This window comes from Erinaceus europaeus, chromosome 21 (genome assembly GCF_950295315.1).
Source record: "Erinaceus europaeus chromosome 21, mEriEur2.1, whole genome shotgun sequence".
Taxonomy (NCBI): Eukaryota; Metazoa; Chordata; class Mammalia; order Eulipotyphla; family Erinaceidae; genus Erinaceus; species Erinaceus europaeus.
In genome coordinates, this window is record NC_080182.1 from 19888071 (window position 1) to 19903918 (window position 15848).

The 15848-nt window shown below is 42.3% G+C and overlaps 1 protein-coding gene across 1 annotated transcript in view; it reads left to right on the forward strand.

The window, feature by feature from the left end:
- Positions 1 to 15848, forward strand: part of TGFBR2 (transforming growth factor beta receptor 2) — a 106584-nt gene that overhangs the window by 48288 nt on the left and 42448 nt on the right. The gene's annotated exons all lie outside the window — the stretch shown is intronic.

A 15848-nucleotide genomic window follows, 5' to 3' on the forward strand; every position in this document is an offset into this window, starting at 1 on the left:
AATAAAAAAAAAAATAATTAGATAAGCAAACAAACAGAAAAGAACATTTGGAACAGAAGTGCTTGATATACAGTAAAACCCTGCAACTGGGTATTCCAACAGTGGATAGTGATGGGTCGCCCGCCTAGTGTGTGGTGATCGCTAGCACTGCAGACCCACCTCTTTCTCCGTGTGTCTATTCTTGTCCAGAGCACAACCTGCGGCTGCTTCTCAGCGCACAAAGTCACACATGCACATCTTGTCAGTGTAGCACTTTCCAAAGTGACTCTGTCTTCCTTGTTTCTTTCCCATTCCACAAAATACTCCATTGCTTCTTCTTTTTCTTTTTTTTAGTTAGAAGGGGAGATATAATAAAAAAGTAATCTTCATGAAGTCACAGTGACATCTGATATCTTGACTGAACATATGCCAGGTTTTTCTAAGTGTATCACCTTTGAAAAGATCGTCCAGGCTAAGCCAAGGGAATTAGTCTCTAGTAATAAAATGTCCAGACACTTTACTACCACCTATTAAACTTTTCTGTCTTTTTTGCCTATTGGATTACCTGTAATGAAAGAGTTTATTTTAACCAAAAGGATCAAATGTGGAGAACCAGCTTGCAAGATGAAGGTTGATAGAGCTTTATACTTATGTTATTGTAAGCATATTATTAAGTTCATTTTTCTGTATTGTTTTTACATAGAGAAAGGGAGAGAGAGGAAAAAGAAAGGGAGAGGGAGGGGACAATGTGTGAAGGAAAGAGAGAGGGAGAGAGGGAGAGAGAGAGAGAGAGATGCCACACCATCAGAATCTCCTTACAGTGGGAATACAGTGGGAGCAGGGCTTGAACAGAACACTATCCAGATGAGCTATTTCACATGTCCTAGAACTTTTTTTTCATAGGATTATTTTTGAATTATTTATGTAAGAAAGAGGGAGCTCAGAGCATCACTTTAGCATATGCAGTGCCTAGAACCATGCTGAGACCTCAGACATGCAAGTCCTGCTACTGACTGAGCCATCTCCCTTCCCACACAGTGTATTTCAATTCTGATGACAGTCAGGGGCCCCCAGATTGCCATTTCCCCTTTCATTCCTTATCAGACTATTGCTTTCCTTCTGAAGTGAACTGATGAGCTAGAGGGGAATTTCTCTTTGCAAAACTCAAGACATCTAGCTCTGTCGACTACTCAGAGATCTGGGAGATGTGGGAGACCTTCCAAAATGTTTCAGAGGCTGTTTGCTTTTCAGATACACTGTTTCTTTTTTTTGTTTGTTTAATCTGAGATGGACTATTTCCTTAACCTAAAACAACAGATTCTGAGAGAAGTGTTTTGCTATTCATTGTCTTCTATCGTCATCATCTTTTCTTTACACTAAGAAATAAAAATTCAAAGTAGTTTTATTTGTCTAGTTGTCATGAAGATAAAGGCAACTACAAATCTTTGTTTGATGCGGCATATTACTGTGTCAGATCTTTTCTGTAAAAGCATAGTGAATGATAACTGTTTACTTCTGTTTTACTTACACATGGAAAGAAAAGAAGTTGATCCATGAGTTTGCATTTTAAATGCATATCTTTATTCTTCAGTGCTGTCATTAGTAATAGCTGGCATGCAAAGAGAATGTACTTTTTAGCCTTTTCCATAACATAACTTTACTTTCATAACTTTCTCATGAGGTTAACATCCTATCCTTCTGTAAATATTATTGATGAAAAAAAATGAGCTTGGAGAAGAATAATGCTTTGCCTTGGACCACATGATTAGTAGGCAGCTTAGCAAGGATTTACTAGGAGTTTTTAAAATTTTATTATTATTATTTTTTTAATATTCCCTTTTGTTGCCCTTGTGTTTTATTGTTGTAGTTATTGTTGTTGTTATTGATGTAGTTGTTGTTGGATAGGACAGAGAAAAATGGAGAGAGGAGGGGAGGGGAAGACAGAGAGGGGGAGAGAAAAATAGACACCTGCAGACCTGCTTCACCACCTGTGAAGTGACTCCCCTGAAGGTGGGGAGCCGGGGCTCGAACCAGGATCCTTAAGCTGGTCCTTGCACTATGCGCCACATGTGCTTAACCCGCTGCGCTACTGACTGACTCCCTACTAGGAGTTTTATATGCACTAAACTATCCGTAAGAACTTCACATCTTTTCTCCCTTCCTCCTTTTTTTTCCTTCCCTCTTTTCCTGCCTTTTTATATTTCCTTCATTTTCTCTACCTAAATAGACAAGGTATAGACATGTTTAAAAAAATAATAACAACTCAAATGCTACTAAACCAGTGCAACAAAGTCTGGCTTCCATTTTGTTCCCTAAGTCATTGTTATCAGTTGATCTCTCATTCTTCCGGAGAGATTCTCTACATGGAAATTGTGAATTTGATAAAGGTTAGCACAGAAACCTTTAAAAACAGAGGTTCATTTACATAAAACAGAATTTACTATTATAAATGTATGATCTGCTTGATGGTGACAGATATCTACACTTATGTAACTACTGCTACAGTCGAGATACAGAACATTGCCTTGACTCCTAATTAGGTCCCTTATGCCCTCTTGCAGGCATCATTCATGCTTTTTATTCTCACTTTAAACCTTTGGCTGTTTTTTCCCCTACATTTTGTGATTTTCTTACTATATAACCAATATCATGCCTCTGCAGAATGGGCCTGTGGGGTGCCCCAAGCTTTGGATGACAAGACCCTGCTGTGTTCCTCTGCCTCTAGGGTCACCCAAGTCATTACAAAGAAATGAAAAAAGAAGGAACAAATGCCAGTTCTGAAGAGTTCAGCTCAACTTTCCGCGTGCTTGTGTTGCCTGTCTGAATGACCCACAGTGAGTGATTGTGAAGCCTGGCAGACAGTTTTCAGGGAGTCTAGGCCTTTATGTCAGCACCAGTCTCCCTTTCTGCCCCACTGCAGACTCCTGAGGACCAGCGGGTACTAATGGTTTTTGCTCGTCTTTCATCCTGTTCAACTTCTCAGTGTCTCCTTATTCTCTGGACATACAAAATGGGTAGGAAAGGGGTTGAAGATATACTGAAATAATCTTAAGGCCTGGAAAGCTATTTCTATTACTTTCCTTGGGGGATGGAGATGGGGAAGTAAGAACACAGAAGTTGAGTGACTTTCCTACTATCATTCAGTTAGTTAGGGGCAGAGCTGTGACTACTGTGTACGTTTGCTGGTCCTGTCCAGGTCTTGTTCCTCTTGTACAGAGTTGAAATCTGCCTTCACAGGGCAGCAGGGTATGCATCAGGGCTGCTCTGAAGAGCTGAAGGAGAGGAAATCAGCAGCTCTTCTTTGCCTGACCGATATACTGAGCTACAGAAGAGGACGGAAGCACGGGAAGATGTTATGGCTTACATCACTGGGAACAACTGCTGCAGAATAAAGGAGGGAAAGAGACTTTGTTGTCTTTCTCTTTGAACCATAGTCACCTGTACCTTTGAGTTCCCCCAATGGGACCTTGTGCTGTGTCCAGTGGCTTCTCTGCTTCCTTAAAGTAGCCACAGGCAGAGAATAGTAGAGAACCAGCTATACAACAGCTCTGTCTCCTTGTAATCTGAATATTTAGCCTTGCCATAAGATGCTGTGTAGGATTCTGAGGAAGCTGGAGTCTACCCCAGTATTCACCAAGACAAAAGATTCCAATTAAAAGAGAGACTGTTTGTATTGGTCATTACTGATGACCTGTGAGGCCAGCCTCACTGTGGGGTGGGGAGGAAGGAATCCTGAGCTAGCAGCTGCCTGCCTGCTTGAAATGATATATCCACTTTGCAAAGACATTATGTGGTAATCGACTTTTCACTGAACTTTTAAAAATCAAATACAACTGCTAAGTTTTTATTCATTTTGCAGGTGGATCCCAAGTACACTTGGAGAGCATGCTTAGCTTAGCTCAAGGAGGTGATATCTGCTGGTTTAGGTAAGAGAGGAAGAGTCTGCTGTGATAGTGATGAGTGAGAACTAGAGGGGTAGGGAGTGGTACTCCCAGTAAGTAGGAACATCACCAAACATGAAGATCTGGATTCAAGTCCCAGTCCCCACCTGCAGGGGTGGGGAAGTTTCAGGAGTGGTGGAATAGTGCTCTTTCTCCTCTGTCTCCACTAGACAGTAAGAGGGGGAAAAAAATAAAAAGAGGAAAAAAAATCCAAAAGTGGTAGAGTTGCAATGTAAGCACTAAGCTCCAGTGATAACACTGGTGAACAAAAATAAATTAAGAATGTGAATTCGAAATATATAAAATGAGGGATAAGAAACTGTAAGAATAACATTTAAAATGAATTGCCTTATAGCCATACTACTAAACATTTAGTAGTAACATCTTGAGTTATCAGATTGTTATACTTTCTCATAAGGGAAAGAGAGAGGCAGACTGGGAGTATGGACCGACCAGTCAACGCCCATGTTCAGCGGGGAAGCAATTACAGAAGCCAGACCTTCTACCTTCTGCAACCCACAATGACTCTGGGTCCATGCTCCCAGAGGGATAGAGAATGGGAAAGCTATCAGGGGAGGGGGTGGGATATGGAGATTGGGTGGTGGGAACTGTGTGGAATTGTACCCCTCCTACCCTATGGTTTTGTTAATTAACACTTTCTTAAATAAAAAAAAAAAAAGAATGTGAACTCGAACCTGGAGTCAGATGGTAACCATTGGATAGCGCTTTGCCATACACTTGACCCAGCGCCAAGCCCCAGCATTACATGGCCATATTATGTATGGCACTGGAAAAGGCCCCAGTACACACATGCACACTCTGTCTTCTCTCTCTCTCTCTTTTTCTTCCTCTCTCTCTCTCTCTTTTCCTTTCTCCCTTCTTCCCTCCCTCCATATTTATATATCTGTCTCTACCCAAAGGGAAAACAATGAGAGAGTCAACCCAAGATCAGTGAAATTGCACACATGTGAGGTCCTGGCAAGGCAACAAAGAAAGAAAGGGAGGCAGAGGTGACTTAGCAGGACTCACGGTCAATTGTCTCACTTGGTAGCTGTTCCACCTCGGCTCAGTAACCTCACATGCCCAGGCTTCTGTTTCCTCATCTGTGAATAGGAATGAAGAGAGTAGATGTGGCAGTATCCCAGTAAGGAACTGTTAGCTGTCAGTTGTCAGTGTTTTCAGCGTTTCATGTAGGGTATAGAATTTTATCTTAGTACCTGAATCCAGACCATTCAGCCCATAGCTCTGACTGCAGCCTTGGGTGACTGTGGTCTCTCTCATAGTTTGGCCGTGGTGTGCCAGCAGAGCCTTCAGATTCCCTAGGTATTATACCACAAGGCCCTTGAAGGGGCTTCTTTTGCTTTCATCTCCGGCTCATCCATTTCCCTTTTTCTCCACATGCTTTCACAGAGGCAAGGGAGCTGGCTGAGTCTAGGATTTCTAATCAAAGCTAACCACATCCCTAACATCAGGTGGATAATATTACAAATTAGGCATGTTGTTCCTGTTTTGACTCAGAATCACTGCAGGAGGCAGCTAAATAAAACTGGAAGAACTCACAAGTGCCTTTCAGATCAGTGATTAGGCTAATCTTTGTTCTGTAATTGCCAAGGGGATTCATTACTCTTCATCCCCGCCCAGTGGAAAGCTTGCTTTGTTAAGGGCATGCGGCCTTCTTGCTGAAAGGCTGTACCTTTGATAACCAGGCAGTGCTGATAATGGCACTAACCTGGTGACTGCTGGTGTGGAGTGGTTATGTTCCAGAGTGCCTCGAACAGTAGCTGGCACGCAGTAGGTTCTTCCTTCTTTCCCTGGAAGAAAGCAGGGCACTTGATACCACGGAGCATACCTATTTCAAAACATGAACCACTCTGCTTTTCAAAGTGCCCAGAATGCAGCAGCAACTAGTTGCCAGGAGCTTGTTGGATGCCCAGAAACTTAGGTCTCTCTTGGAACTACTGTTAAAACATCTGCCTAGTAACAGTGTTCTTGGTGATTTGTCTGCACACTAAAATATAGAAACCACTAGTGAACACAGGTGGCTAGGGGATGGAGCAAGATAATGGATCTTACTACCTTCATGCTAGCAACTGATCAAGGTAATCAGCTCAAGAAGAATGTATTTGATCTTAAACTTGCTCATTCAAACAAAATATGCTATAGACAGTTCATCTTAAACCGGACACTTCCACTCCCCAGAGAAATGTGTTTTTTTCAACAGTGATTATTTTTTTAAGATTTAACCTAAAAAAAAAAACCAACATTTTTATGGGGCTGTGTGGTGGTGAATTTGGCTGAGCACACACACATTACAGTGTGGAAGGACCCAGATTCAAGTCCCTGACCCCCACCTGCATGGGGTAGGCTTCACGAGTGGTGGAGCAGGGTTGCAGGTGTCTTACTTTCATTCTTTCTGTTTCTCCCTCTTCCCTCTCCACTTCTTTCTGTCTCCCTCCAACACAAATATACGCTTTTTGTTTTTATAATTTTTATTTATAAGATGGATATATTGACAAAGCCATAGGATAAGAGGGGTACAATTGCTCACAATTCCCACCACCAGAACTCCCTATCCCATCCCCTCCCTTGGTAGCTTTCCTATTCTATATCCCTCTGGGAGTATGGACCCAGGGTCATTATGGGGTGCAAAAGGTGGAAAGTCTGGCTTCTGTAATTGCTTCCCTGCTGAACATGGGCATTGGCAGGTTGATCAATATATATAATTTATTTTACTTTAAGGAGAGAGAGAGAGATGCATGAAGAAAGACTCACAGTGCAGAGAAACCAGAACACTGCTCAGCTCTGGCATATAGTGGTGCTGGCAATTGAACATGGCACCTCAGACTCTCAGGCATAAACGTTTTTTGCATAGCCTATATACTATCTCCATGACCCTAAATGTGTCTTTTATATGCTTCTTAAACTTTATGCTAGCATAGATCTCGATGCAGAGTCTATCAGGCACCCTTCTTAATAACATTTCTTCAGCTTCTATGATAATTTATATGCTAATTTATTTGTTATTATCTTCTAATTAGTTATTTTAGTACTTATTGCTTACCCCTTGTATCTCCTAAAGTAAGAAGACATTTGGGAATGCTCTCAAAAGGCACTTTGCAAGATGTTATTCTGAATTGGATCTAGAAGGAAGATAGTTGTGAGCCCCAGAGAGTCCTGGAGAATTAAGGTAGCACTAGAAAGAGTTATCCTGAATCAGTTTTATTCCTGGCAAACGCTAGAAGAAGAAGTTTTATTCCTCAGTCATCTGTTATGACCATGTTGGGACTGAGTGCATAGAAAGCAAGAAGAGACAAAGGAGATATGCTCTTGAGTATTGACAGCTCCCAGGAGACTGAACCCCTGGCCATCTTAACTTGCCTCCTCACTTGAAGCTGAATTACTTATTCTAGAATCTGAGAGACACCATAACCATGCAAGAAAATAAATTAGCTCAAAACGTAGGGCTCAGTATTTGGAAAGTATTGTTTCCAGACCAGAAGTCCACAGGACTGCAGACAAGCGGGCACCATGCACCAAGTCCCCCAGCTGTGGGGATTCACAGGAGGGTGGTAGCAGCGACCATTATCCTGTGCTGAGAGCCTACTCTGGATTGGTTCATTTGTGTGCTGACATCTTTCAAGTGTGTTGTTCTGTTTTCCAGAGTCATAGATTTTTTTTTTTTTGCATTATGTTTGAACTGAGGATTTTTACTACTTTATTCATGTGTAGTTGATGATATATAGATAATGAACGGGGGTTGGGCAGTAGTGCAGCAGGTTAAGTGGAGGTGGCGCAAAGTGCAAGGACCTGTGTAAGAATCCTGGTTCGAGGCCCTGGCTCCCCACCTCCAGGGGGGGTCACTTCACAGGCAGTGAAGCAGATCTGCAGGTGTGTATATTTTCTGTCTTCCCCATCTCTCTCCATTTCTCTCTGTCCTATCCAACAACAATGGCATCAATAACAACAGCAATAAAACAACAAGGGCAACAAAAGGGGGGAAGCAAATTTTAAAAAATTAAAATACTTTAAATATATATATATATATATATATCCATATGGACAATGTTGTACAATTTTAAATGTACATTGTAGTAACCTGATAAAACAAACATATGTATTTCTATATTGAAAAGATTCTTTCCATTCAACTAATTAACCATTACAGTGTGTGTGTGTGTGTGTGTGTGTGTGTGTGTGTGTGTGTAGAGAGATTGATTTTCTGTGTGAATATTTTCACTTCTTTTAATTTCATTTATACAATATGTTATCAAGTATGTTTGCCATGTTCTACATTAGATCTTTAGAACTTATTCATCTCACTTATGAAAGCCTGTGCCCTTTTACTAAACTATCCATGTATTCCCTACCCCAAACACTTGGAAACTTCATTTTTGCTTTGTATTTCATAGCATGTTGAAGTATATCAAATCTCCTTTATCCTTTCATATATTGAATAAAACTCGTATTTGCATATGTTGACCATAGTGAATAACATCAACATGATGTTGCAGACATCTCTTCGAATTCCTGACACACACACACACACACACACACACACACACACACACGTCAATACATATATATATGTGTGTGTGTGTAACTGCTGGATCATATGGCAGTTCCTTTTTTGGTTTTCTGTAGAACCTCTATAATAGCTGCACCAATTTACATTCCCACCAACAGTTCACAAAGTTCCTTCTTCTCCACATCCTTGCCAACAGTTGTTGCCTTCCTGTTTCTTTTGGAATCATAACGTATTATGCTGAAATGAAACCCGTGAAATTAACTCATCCATACTTTTAATTTTCACTGACAAAGAAATTGTTCTCCAGAAAGAATGGGCAAATTTTCCGGGATCAAGCAGTTGGCTGTATCACAGGAAAATCCAAAGGTTTTGTCTTTTTCGGGGGATATCCTCACTGTCCTATATTCAGGTCAGGGTAGGAGGGTGTACTCTTCATTGGTCAGTTCACCATGCATAAGAGGCTTCCTGCTTTCAGACACAAGAATGGTGACTAAACAGCAGCATGGATTCTGCATCCAGCAAGTTCTTGGCAAGCAGGACAGTGCCAGACTTGCACTGTGGATGGTGTTGTGAGCAATGATGCTTCTAAGGGTGGTCTAATAGGATTCTCATTTTTTAAGAAGATCATGATGTCCCCAGTGAGATCAGCTGGGTTCATATCCTAACTAAGTCACTATAAGCTGCTTGACCTTGGGTGAACCATTTCATCTTTGAAAATTGGAGGTCGATGGGAGGAAGGGAGGCCGAAACAGTGCTTGCTTTGCATAGAATTGTTGTGAGGACAGATGAGTTTATTCATGTAGGGAACTTAAAATAGTACCTGGCACAGATCAAAAATTCAATAAATCTTGGCTGCAAATAGCTACCATTGTTCCCCTTAATGCAAATATCTTATTTTTGGATTTTGCCAAATGAGTGAAGAGCTTTGTATCAAGGTCATGGTTTATTCCTCTCCTTCCTGAAAATTCCTTCGAGTGTATTGTGTGTGTGTAGTACCCATCATAAGCAAGGGTCCTATGAATCAATGTTGTGTTCACGGTACAGAATGCTGTGGAGGAAGCTATTCACTGTGTACTCTTATCTTCATGAGGAAGCCAGGAGAAATAACTCTTGACTCTTTGCCTTGGAAAAAGTATTTTTCATGTGGGGACCTGTTTGCTTCTGATCTTAAGGACATATTGAAGCATTCCTAGTGGGTTCAGCAAAACTTCTCTCATCAGTTAATAAATGATTTTGGTTTTGCAGACTATAATGTCTCTTGTCATAGCTTAACTCTGCTATGAAATCATTAGTATAACTGGACATTGGTGGGCTGGGTCATGGTGCACCTGGCTGAGTGCACATGTAGCCATGCACAAGGACCCAGGTTCAAGCCCCCAATTCCTACCTGCAGGAGGGAAGCTTCAAAAACTGTGAAGCAGTGCTCACATCTTACTTTCCCTCTGTTTTCCTTTCCCCTCTCAATTTCCCATGTCCTGTCAAATAAAAATTAATAATAAGTAAATCATAAATAACTGGACAGGGGCCAGGCAGTGGCAAACTGCGTTAAGTGCACATAGTACAAAGTACAAGAACCCACACAAGGATCCTGGTTCAAGCCCCTGGTTCCCCACCTGCAGGGGGTGGGTCACTTTACAAGTAGTGAAGAAGGTCTGCAGGCTTCTTTTTCTTTGCCTCTTTCCCTCTCTACCTCCTCCTCAACCTCTCAATTTCTCTCAGTTCTATTTTAAAAAATTGAAAAAACTGACTTCAGGAGCAGTGGACTTGGAGTGCAGGTATTGAGCCCCCGCAATAACCCTGGAGGCAGAGGAAGGGGGGAGAGGTGGAAGGAGAGGGAGGGAGAGAGAGAGAGAGAGAGAGGGAGGAGGGGAAATGGACATTGGATGTCATGATGATCCAATAAAATGTACTTACGGAAACAGGCTTCAGGCCAACCCCAGATATAGGTGATCCTGTTCTCCCAGAAAAGTTTCAGATCAATCGAACTCACTCTTCTAACAAGTCTCTGGACATACATGTGTATGTTGATATCACTCCTCCAGTCTTATTTTATTTTCTCACACATATTTGGTGTTGTCTCAATTAAAACTTACAGGGTGGTGGAGATAGCATAATGGTTATGCAAACAGACTCTCATGTCTGAGGCTCTAAGGTTCCAGGTTCAATCCCCAGCAGCATTAGCCAGAGCTGAGCAGTGTCTGGTTAAAAAATAAAAATAAAAAAAACTAACATGTTTTTAATTATTATGGCTATTTTTAAATTGTGTGCAGTTTTATTTATCTTGAAAGAGGATGGTACTAGCAACATACCAGTTTTACCTCACTAACTTAGAAATCACTTCTCTTTCTTTCTTTTACATATATTTTTTCTTTCTTCTCCACCCTTTACCTCCCACCCCAGGCTGTACTGTTCTGGGCTGGCTTTCTTTCAGGGATAGAGGGAGGGAGGGAGGGAGAAAGAGAGGGAGGAAGAGAGGTTACAGCAGGAAAACTTCCCCCAGTGCTGTAGAACTTTTATGCAGTAATAGGGACTTGAACCCAGACCATGCTCATGGCAAAGCAGGCACCCTCCCTAGAAGCCATTTCTGAGTCAACACTGAGCCTGTGAAGCTAGTTAGAGAAGCAGAGTATCAGGGCCAGGCCATCAGGGCCACCCAGGGCTGTGTTCATTGCTTTGTGCAGGCTTCAGAGCAGTTTGCACATTCTATTCAGACAGTTGGAGAAAAGAAAATGGAGACTCCTAGTAGTCACAGGATTCCAATCCTCCCTTTCTCATTGTTGCAGAATTTCTTTTTAAATGAAAACAGTTTCTTCGGTTTGCAAGCCTCGCTCTGGCAGGAAGACAAATGATTTTTTTACAGTATCAGACATGCGGTTTCCTGTCTATGTTTAACTTGCTAGCAGAACATCTCAGCCAGCTGGTTCCCCCTGGACCTATTGTGACCTTAATAATTTTGGTTCACTCCACCCTGCAGACCCACCCTCTGACTTGATCACACGCCTCGTTCACTTTGTTGATTCCTACTGGTTTCTGAGTCAGGAAAGGCTTAGAAGTTCTTCCCTCTTTCTCAGTCTCACTGAGTGCTTGTTCTGCTCTGTATCAGAGGGTTGAGTTCTTAGGGGTGACTGGGGGTGGCCTGGGTAGCTCTTAGTTCTTGCCTGTAAGAAATGAGAAGAAATGGCGCCTTGGCAGTGCCAAAGATTCTCAGTGTGTGGGCTCTGAACTCTGCCCTGGCCTGACTTGCCAACTGTGCATTTTTGATTCAAGAGAAACAAGCCTGATTTACTCTCTGGTCTAAGTTCAGAGGGGGGAGAAATAAGTGTGGACATACGGTTAAGAAAAGTTGTTAGAAGAGGAAGAAAATTATGGATTGAAGCCACTTGCCTCATTCCAGGGAAGAGAAATCAGTTATTTGAGGTGGTGACTCAGTATGGAAGGGAGGGAAGGAGCATTTGTTATGAATGAGTGAGACTAGGAGGCCTCCTCTGAAGTCTGAATACAGGGCCCATGTCTGGCCAAGTAAATAATAAAGATGGTACATGCCAGAGGGCAATGTGACTCAGTCTAGCGAAGACGGTGTTTGTATTTGCAGTGACTTCAGGCAAAGAAACCACTTTTGTAGTTTCCTTTCTCTCTCTCTTCCCTCCCTTCCTCCCTTCCTTCCTTCCTTCCTTCCTTCCTTCCTTCCTTCCTTCCTTCCTTCCTTCCTTCCTTCCTTCTTCCTGAGCAGCAAAGTAAACAGAACTGTTCTGAGGCCAGATGTGGTTGCTGGTTGTGAGTATTTTTTGCCCCAGAATTTCATTATGATATGAATCATGGCAGAGTGGAATTCAGTAAGACCACAGTGCCTCACAGTCCTATCCACTGGACCTGAGTGAACAATGTAACACTTGGATCATGTGGCCGTTAGACTCTGAGCTTCCCTCTGAAAGTCTCTAATCCCCCCATAATCTTGTCCTTGTGGTCCAGAAATAGTACAGAGATGGATGACAAAGAGTGTCCATGAGTACTTTTAAGTGTCCAGTGTCCCATTAGTGGAAAAACAATGGGAAGCTAGCTAACCACTGTGAAATTAACTTTCATTTCTGCTCATAGTAGACTCCAAAGGCTGTGTTTACCACCAGTTGCACATATGACTGATTTGAGCCTGACATTCTTTTCTTTTCTTTTTTTTAAAGACTTTATTTACGAGAAAGATAGGAGGAGAGAGAAAGAACCAGACATCACTCTGGCACATGTGCACCGGGGATCGAACTCTGGACCTCATGCTTGAGAGTCCAAAGCTTTACCACTGCGCCACCTCCCGGACCACTTGAAATTCTTTTCTGGTGCTCAAATCTCTCCTTTATGTTGCTAATTATGTGGATACCAATCCTATAGGCATACTTATGCCTATTAAAAAAAAACTGATCATTAACTTTCAAAGGAACCATTCATATTTGCCTTTACTTTTTTTTTTTCCATTTTGCTCATTAGAAAAGATATCAAGAACAATTCTTTCTACTTTCATCTTATTCATAGGGCCCACTTCTGTCAGACTGAAGTAGTTGTTCTTCACATAGATTGAACATTGAAAACACCTGAGAAAGTTTTAAAAACTACTAATTAGCTGGGCCTGAGCCCTGCAGTGTTAACTTAATTGGTCTGGGGCCTGGTATTAGGTTTTCCAAAAAGAAAAGAAAAGCAATTCCACAAAGTATTCTACTGTGCATCCAGTATTTGAGAACCACTCAGGGCACTTTATTCTGCCACCCATTTTTATATTTCTCATCATCCTCCCCATAGAGCCTGGAGAGGGATGGTAACAATTAGAGAATGGCAAGCACCACAGGAAACAGCCAGAATGTGGCCTTCTAGGGTAAAGGAGAGAAACAAGCGAAAGAAACAGCTATACTACCATATCCCTGAGGAGTAGTGAGAGCATTTAATATGGGGCATTGCTGTGTTTTGCACATTTATAAGCAATTACTTTAGAATGTGGTCAAGGGCCTCACTGGGAATGCCCATCTGAGGTTTTTTATTTTTTTTTCTTTTAAAATATTTATTTTATTTATTTATTCCCTTTTGTTGCCCTTGTTGTTTTATTGTTGTAGTTATTATTGTTGTTGTCATTGTTGGATAGGACAAAGAGAAATGGAGAGAGGAGGGGAAGACAGAGAGGAGGAGAGAAAGATAGATACCTGCAGACCTGCTTCACCGCCTGTAAAGCGACTCCCCTGCAGGTGGGGAACCGGGGTTCGAACCGGGATCCTTATGCCGGTCCTTGTGCTTTGTGCCACCTGCGCTTAACCCACTGCGCTACAGCCTGACTCCCTCATCTGAGGTTTTAGGGCTGGTGAAATCATACATTGGTGGCCAGCACATTTTGAATCTGTATAACACCGTGTGCGCCACTGGAGCTGTACACATTTTGAATCTTAAAGTGTGACAGGCCTGGTCTGGGTATCATTGTCAGGAGAAAGGCCAGGTGGAGAAAAGGTAGCAGCATGCATACTTGGCACCTGTGAGGATGCTCCTGTGGGAGACAACTGCAGCAAACTGGTTGGCAGGAAAAGCCAGGAGAAAAGTGAGGATGTGCTTTGGTGAGCTAAAAGGTGTCCATAGCGTGAATGACTAATGCGTTGTTGTAATGTTGAAAGGCCAGGTGGAGAAAAGGTGGCAGCATGCGTACTTGGCACCTGTGAGGATGCTCATGTTGTCATCCCCCTGTTGGATGAGATGCTAAAAAAAACTGGAGAAATGTTTCTCTGTTTCCTTGAAAATACAAAGAACCCAGAGAGAGCAGGAGATAGATACCAAAAAGATAGCCAGGAGTGAACTAAACAGCCAGGGCAGATGGAGGTACTAGCAAAATATAAGCTTCACGATCAAAAGGCAGGATTTAAAAAAGGGGGGGGGGGAGTTACACTTCCTGCTGCAAAGAACTTATGTTGAGTCTGAGACTCTGCTCATGGAGAGACATTCATAAGACATATCATCTCTTGGACAAAACCTGTCATATTCTAGTTGCTCTCTTAGTGTTGTTTGTCTGCTTTCTAAAGCCACAGCAACAGAAGCAGCAGAAGTCTACACCCCAAGGAGGAACATGTGTGATAACCAGTGCAGTGGAAGGAATGCTTAGCATGGCACAGGATCAGAAATTTCAGAATTGCTTTAAATGGAGAATTAGCAAAATGAAACCTAACAGGTAAATAAATGTGAAGCCAGGCATATAGGTTCAGATGATTGATTGCACAGGAGCGCTTAACATTACCCTGGCTTGGAATCCTCTCATATACAGCTGACCTGGGGGGTTTGAAGATGTTAAGCTGATTCTATAATCAGAGTAATCTGGCATAGAGAGTCCCCCCAACCCACCCCACCACCCCCCAAAAGAAAACAGAACAAATAAATACATCAGCAACAATCTTAAGTTGTATTATTGTAAAGAGTGGCGAGAGCCCCCTGGACTCTTGCATGTGCAGGTTCCATTCTAAGTATTGTCCCTGAGTCTAGGAAACATATATGTAGAATCTTGATTGGCAAGACTAACCTCAGAGAACTGAACACTTTTTACTTAGGAAGAGGACCTGAAATGTATTGAGCATGTCCTATAGGTAGAACAGGCTGATTTTGGCATCTGATAAAGATATCAGATGTTCGAGTCTGATGTATCCATCCTCTGAAGAATGATTGAAGAAAACAGGATGTTCAGCCTGGGAAAGAAATAATGGAAGGAAATGTTTAAGGATCCAGGAGGAGTTTGAGTTTCATGGCAGAGGAGAAGGAATTGTTTTGTTGTCTTGGGGAGCAATGTGAGAACAAGTAAGTGGAGAAGAGAAAAGCCTCTTCAAAGTGTAGCGGTTATTCATGGGCCTGGGGATGGAGACACAGACCTTCGGTGAAGGGAATGGTGAGAAAGAGAGAGAGAAAGGGAGGTGGGGAGAGAGAGATAGACATCTCAAAAATATAGAAAAGCCTCTTCCTCCTTCTCCTTCCTCCTTTTTCTTCTTCCCCTTCCCCTTGTTCCTGCTCTTCCTCCTCCTTCTCCTCCTCCTTCTCCTCCTTCTTCTCCTCCCTCTTCTTCTTTGCCAACAGGGTTATCATTGGGGCTCAGAGCCTGCCCAATTCTACCATTCCTGACTGCCACTGGTTTCCTTTTTTTTTTTTTTCATTTCTAATAGAGGCTGAGAAATAGAGAGGAGAAGAGAGATGTAGAGATTCCTGCTTCACTATTCATGAAGCCTCTACCTGGCAGATAGGGAGGGACAGGGGGCTTGAACTAGGTTCTTGTGCATGACAACATGCCTGCTCTATTTGTGAACCACCACTCAGGCCATGTAAAGTATATGCTTAAATATCCTAATGTTGGGAAGTCGGGCAGTAGTGCAGCAAGTTAAGCGCACATGGCGCAAAGCGCAAGG